The sequence below is a fragment of the Lactuca serriola genome, chromosome 2 (assembly GCF_051521515.1).
Source record: "Lactuca serriola cultivar US96UC23 chromosome 2, Lser_US96UC23_V15, whole genome shotgun sequence".
In the NCBI taxonomy this organism is placed as follows: domain Eukaryota; kingdom Viridiplantae; phylum Streptophyta; class Magnoliopsida; order Asterales; family Asteraceae; genus Lactuca; species Lactuca serriola.
In genome coordinates this window covers 101,093,662-101,099,976 of record NC_136409.1, presented here as the reverse complement: position 1 = coordinate 101,099,976, position 6,315 = coordinate 101,093,662, and the positions used below count along the sequence as shown (strand labels likewise).

Here is a 6,315-nt window from a genome sequence, read left to right as displayed (position 1 = left end):
AGGTCATGAGATTCACTATTGTTCACACTATTGGTCACATAAAAGGAATACACCATATTCACACTAAAATACTAAGACTAAAGTCTAAGTTAGTATCCCGAAGTAAATAAGTATCTATTACTAATGGGAGTTTGCACCACTATTACTGACGACAGGCATAACTTTTCTTATTACGCTACGTATTGGAGATTTACTAATATGTTTTTACAATAAACGGTTTTCAATGATGAAACTTACATGCAACTTAAAGGTTTTCACTTACAATGCATTTTCTGGAAAATATAGGATTTTCTAGGGTTTTCTACTATTTATAAATGTAAATTGCAGTTTTTCACACTATATGTTCTAATATATTTTATACAAAATCCACACTAAACTCTTATGAACTCACCAGCTTTATGCTGATACTCGTTTTCAAAATAACTTGTATCCTCAGGTCAAAGATAGACAGGTACAGGTGCATCATTTTGGGAGAAGATGGAGCATACAAGATCCATCTCTTATTTTTGTATTACTTTTGGTGCCTATTGAACTTTACAGAACACGCATGTAATTAAACTCACTGTGTAATGAAATGGCTGTACGTTTCTTGTTTTTACTACTATGCAATTGTGATGATACTGTACATGACGTCCTCCACCCCGAAACGTATTCCGCCGTTATCGGTTTTGGGGTGTGACAGATAGGTATCAGAGCATTGTTTATAGTGAATCAAATATATCAACCTATAAAAGATATACGAACTATAAACACTTCGGGACTAAAACACTCTAACCAAGAATATATACTGTTAAGTATTTAAAATATTTAACTAAGTATATATATGCACACGCCTCTATAAAACACAGAAGTCAGTATCACACTAGAACAGAAAAAAAGTAATTAGTATGCCTATTAACCATTCTTTCCCCTTTCCCACGTAGATAGCATGGCTGGTTTCCACCTTACCGGCGATCCGTACCCCCGAACCAGGGCAATGGAGGATGGCTCGACGAAGAGTCGGACGATGATCACCAGATCCCTATGGATGACCACCGAGTAGACGACTTTTCGGATAGCTCCGACTCCAAGCCAGAAGTTAACAATCTGCCTCCCGAAGCTCCAAACCCCAACCCCCGTCCGACATTTTAGGGTCCCACTCCCATGTGGGCAATATCCCTGAACCGATGGAGTGAGGAGCAAGGCCAGCCTTTACCTTACAATGGAGACCGAAGCTTCTACAACATAAGCGAAGGAGGATCAGCTGATCGGGTTCTTCCCATCATGGTCCGAAGGATTGCCTGGAATGTAGAGCAGGGTCAAGCAGTCACTGGTCGAGTTGCAGAAGTGGATGCCAACTCAAATCTCAACACTACTCGCATTCGCCAACTTGAAGAAGCCATGGACAGGACCAGGAGGACCAATGAGGCTCTGCAGCAACAACTAGCTACATCCCGAGCCGAAGTTAGGGAACTTCGAGCACGCCAAAGGACTCATGAACGACACCTACAGGAAGTTATGCGTCAACTAGCGAATCTAAGGGTCCGCCCAACAAGTAACCGTTGCCCGTAGAAGACGTCTAGTTACCTCACTCTTTTGTTTAAAGGACTAGCCTTTCCTCTCTATGTTTCCTGGATCTCTTGTCTGTAAACATTCCTAGCTTAAAAGTACTCTAACTAGACCTCTCGACTGCCACCATTTTCCTTATGGTTTGATGTAAGACCTACTGTTAGGCCGTTTTTCATGAACTTGTATTACATCATTAATACCAGTAAATTGGCAGTTAATTACTTCATTGTTATGACTCTCATTCTGATTCTTGAGATTATGTTGATTAAATCCATGAAACACTCTATTCATATTCGCAATAGACTCTTACTATTGCTATCATTTCTATGATCTTCCAGTGAAAGATGTCTCCTCGAAAGCGTCCAAACAGAGGGAGACCAGCAACTCAAACCACTCCTCCGCCACCTCCTCCTCCGCAGTTCGACCCAGTGCTGTTCCAAACACCTGTGACCGCAGCTGTGATAGTAGCCATGGCTCAAATGAACTCTGGTGATGTGAGCGGTGGAAATTCTAGATTTGGTGAAGCCCATCCAATAGTGCAGGGATGCACTTATAAGGACTTCATGAACTGTAAACCTGCCTTTTTCGATGGTTCTGGAGGAATTCTAGCATTGTCTCAGTGGTTCGAAAGATCCGAAGCTGTCTTTGAAATGTGCTCTTGTCCCGAAGAGAGCAAAATCAAGTTCGCTACTGCCACCCTCACTAACAGGTCCTTGACATGGTGGAACGGCCATGTCAGTGCACTCTCCTTGGTAACAGCCAATGTTATGGGCTGGGACACTCTAAAAGACCTTATGAGGAGGGAGTACTGCCCGAGGGGCGAAATTCAGAAGCTTGAGGAAGAACTCTGGAACCTCAAGATGAAAGGGACTGACATAATAGCTTACACGGCCAGGTTCTGTGACTTGGCGGCTATGTGTCCCAACATGATCCCGTCTGAAAGCAAGAATATTGAACGATACATCTGGGGTTTAATGCCCCCGTATCAAGGAAATGTTCTAGCCTCACGTCGTACCACCTTCGACAGTGCCAAGGAATTGGCCCAAAGTCTAATCAACCATGAAGTCACTTCCACTCCAGCAGCAACAACTGCAACTGCCACTGCACCACCCGATTCAACTGACAGAAAAAGGAAGCGATGGGATAAGAAGAAAGGCAAGAAAACTCAAACCTCCTCCAAGGACCAGCAAATTGTGGCGGTCCATGCTACCACTACTCCAGCCACTCCTGCACCGACAAAATCCTATAGTGGGAAACTGCCCAAATGTCCAAAGTGTCATTACCACCACAACGGCCCCTGCCGTCAATTGTAGTGTTCCAACTGCGGTCGGAAGGGCCATACTGTGCGATTCTGCAGGGCCCCTCCCAAACTTATCTCGCAAGTTTCCGGTTCGGGAGTGACCCAGACTTGCTATGGCTGCGGTGAAGCTGGTCATTTCAAGAAAAACTGTACGAAGGCTGGGAATGCAGGAGGAACTGGAAGGCAAACTGTACGCCATTGGTCACAATGAAGCAGTGGCAGATCCCACAGTAGTCACGGGTACGTTTCTTCTCAACAACTCTTATGCCTGTATCTTATTCGATAGTGGTGCAGAAAGAAGCTTCATAAACCAAAACTTTAAACACTTACTCAAACAATCCCCGCAACCACTAAAAGAAACATTTGTCGTAGAAATGGATAACGGGAAGACCGAAAGCTCTAATGAAATCTACATAGGTTGTACCTTCACGTTAGACGATCACTCATTTCCAATCGATCTCATACCAGTCTCTATCAAGAGTTTCGATGTCATTTTCAGTATGGACTGGTTGAGTCTTCATCGTGCCGATATCCTATGCTCCGACAAAGCCATTCGCATTAATCTTCCGAACAACGAAACTCTATTGATCTATGGACATAAACCTGGTACGAGCCTTCGTATCATCTCTAGTATCCAGGCTCAGAAATACTTGCGTAAGGAATACCGCGTCTTTCTTGCTCACATTGTCGACACCAGCCAGAAAGCAAAAGATCCGAAGGACATCCCCGTTGTATGCGATTTCCCCGATGTCTTTTCGGAGGACCTTCCGGGTCTACCTCCCAAACGTCAGGTTGAGTTTAGAATCGACCAAGTTCCAGGAGCTACCCCCGTAGCTAAGTCGCCCTATCGTTTAGCACATGTCGAGATGCAAGAACTATCCGGTCAACTTAACGAGATGCTCAGCAAGGGCTTTATAAGACCGAGCTTCTCACCTTGGGGAGCTCCGGTCTTGTTCGTAAAGAAGAAGGACGGATCGTTCCGTATGTGCATCGATTATAGGGAACCCAACAAACTCACGGTCAAAAATCGCTAACCTCTCCCTCGTATCGACGACCTATTTGACCAACTACAAGAAGCGAGTTACTTCTCCAAGATTGATCTTCGCTCTGGGTATCACTAGTTACGGGTGCTTGAGGAAGATGTTCCGAAGACAGCTTTCCGAACCCGTTACGGGCACTTCGAGTTCGTAGTGATGCCCTTTGGACTGACTAACGCCTCCGCAGTATTCATGGACTTGATGAATAGGGTATGTCGTCCATATCTAGATCAGTTCGTCATCGTCTTTATTGATGATATACTCGTCTATTCTCGGAGCGAGAAAGAACATAGGGATCATTTACGACGAGTCCTGGAAACCCTACGATCAGAGAAGTTATATGCGAAGTTCTCTAAGTGCGAGTTTTGGATCCGAAGAGTTGAATTCTTAGGACATGTGGTCAGTGAAGAAGGAATCCACGTGGATCCCTCCAAAATTAAAGCTATTGAGAACTGGTCAGCACCGAAGACGCCTACAGAAATTTGTCAATTTCTAGGCCTCGCTGGCTACTACCACAGATTCATCCAAAACTTCTCTCGTATTGCGAAACCTCTCACCATGTTGACACAGAAGGGCGTAACATTCGACTGGGAAGAGAAACAGGAGAAGGCATTCCAGACCCTGGAGCGAGCCCTATGCACTACACCAGTATTATCCCTGCCCGAGGGAACAGAAGATTTCGTTGTATACTGCGATGCATCGAATCAGGGGCTCGGTTGTGTCTTGATGCAACGAGGTAAGGTTATCGCCTATGCTTCAAGACAGCTAAAGACACATGAGGTAAACTACACTACTCACGACCTCGAATTAGGAGCGGTCGTCTTCGCACTAAAAATATGGAGACACTACTTGTACGGGACGAAGAGCATAGTGTAGGGGTGAGCATTTGGACCGGTGGACCGGACCGGACCCGACCGTTTTTTTGGACCCCCGGGCCGGTTCTCGGTTCTAAGATTTCTCGCCGGTCCGGTCCGGTTTTTTTCCCGGTCCGGTCCGGTTTTTACCGGGTTTAGAACCGGTTGGACATGATTAAGATTTTTGTGATGTTTTTTAAACGCACATAACTCATTCGTTTTAAGTCGGATTGACCTGCGATTTTTTCCAACATTTATTTTACAGTTTGTAGATGAATTTAGACTATAATTTTGTTTATTTTGGTATTATATTCACCGTGTTACAATCCTTCAAAGTAGAGCTATCAAAGCTGAAAAAATTCAGCTTTTCAACAACATTTTGTAAGCTGTGACGTTTTTTAAACACCCATAACTCATTCGTTTTAAGTCGGATTGACCTCCGATTTTTTCCAACATTTAGTTTACAATTTGTAGATGAGTTTAGACTATAATTTTGTTTATTTTGGTATTATATTCACTGAGCTACAATCCTTTAAAGTAGAGCTATCAAAGTTGAAAAAATTCAGCTTTTTAGCAAGATTTTATAATCTGTGACGTTTTTTAAACACCCATAACTCATTCGTTTTAAGTCGGATTGACCTACGGTTTTTTCCAACATTTAGTTTACAATTTGTAGATGAATTTAAACTATAATTTTGTTTATTTTGGTATTATATTCATTGAGTTACAATCCTTCAAAGTAGAGCTATCAAAGCTGAAATATTTCAGCTTTTTAGTATTATTTTATACTATAATTCCGAGTCCGCGTTTAGCACTTGTGGTAGAGTTCTAAGTGAGTATCAAACTAGTTTATCGACATTGTAGTTGATGCTTTGTTATGCACCCAAGATTGGGCGATAAACTTTACAAATCCGATAGTTGACAACGTTGGTGACATCTTGAACGATGATGATATAGCTTTGGGTAAAAAAATTACAATGTTTATTCTTTTTTTATACAATTATTACTTTTTATTAAATACTAACAACATTTTCATTTGTGTTTATGTAGAGATTGCACAAGCTTTAAATATGTTACATATGGATGACAATGATATGGGGAAGAGGCCAATGGAAGATTAGATTATGAGTTTATGAAATTTGTTAGTTTGATTGATTTTAAAGTTTAAACTATGATTTTTGTTGTTACGGTAATACTTTTGTATGTTTGTCTTAAAATTGTTTAACTTTTGTTGGTGAACTTGATTTATATGTTAGTTGCTTTTATTTGGAAAATTAATTTTTGCAAATTGCAAGTTATAATATTATACATCAATGTAGATTAGTTAGGCATGAAACGGAAACATATTAATTTTGCCAGTTATAATATTATACATCAATGTAGATTACTTATTATACTCTATGCAATTAAAGTTGTACCGGTCCAAACGGGTCCAAAAACCGGAAAACCCGGACCTGGACCCGGACACGGACACGGACACGGACACGACTCATCCGGTCCGGTCCATGGTCCACAAAATTCTCCATAACCGGTCCGGTCCAAGAGCCGGTCCGGTCCGGTTCGGTCCGGGCCGGTC

At 42.3% G+C, this 6,315-nt stretch overlaps 1 long non-coding RNA gene across 1 annotated transcript; it reads left to right on the top strand.

The window, feature by feature from the left end:
• Window positions 1-5,671: 5,671 nt before the first annotated feature.
• LOC145090384 (uncharacterized) lies at window positions 5,672-5,978 on the top strand. Its single transcript, XR_013701531.1, has 2 exons — window positions 5,672-5,702; window positions 5,790-5,978. It is a non-coding gene; the product is annotated as an uncharacterized LOC145090384 (long non-coding RNA).
• The last annotated feature ends 337 nt before the right edge of the window (window positions 5,979-6,315 follow it).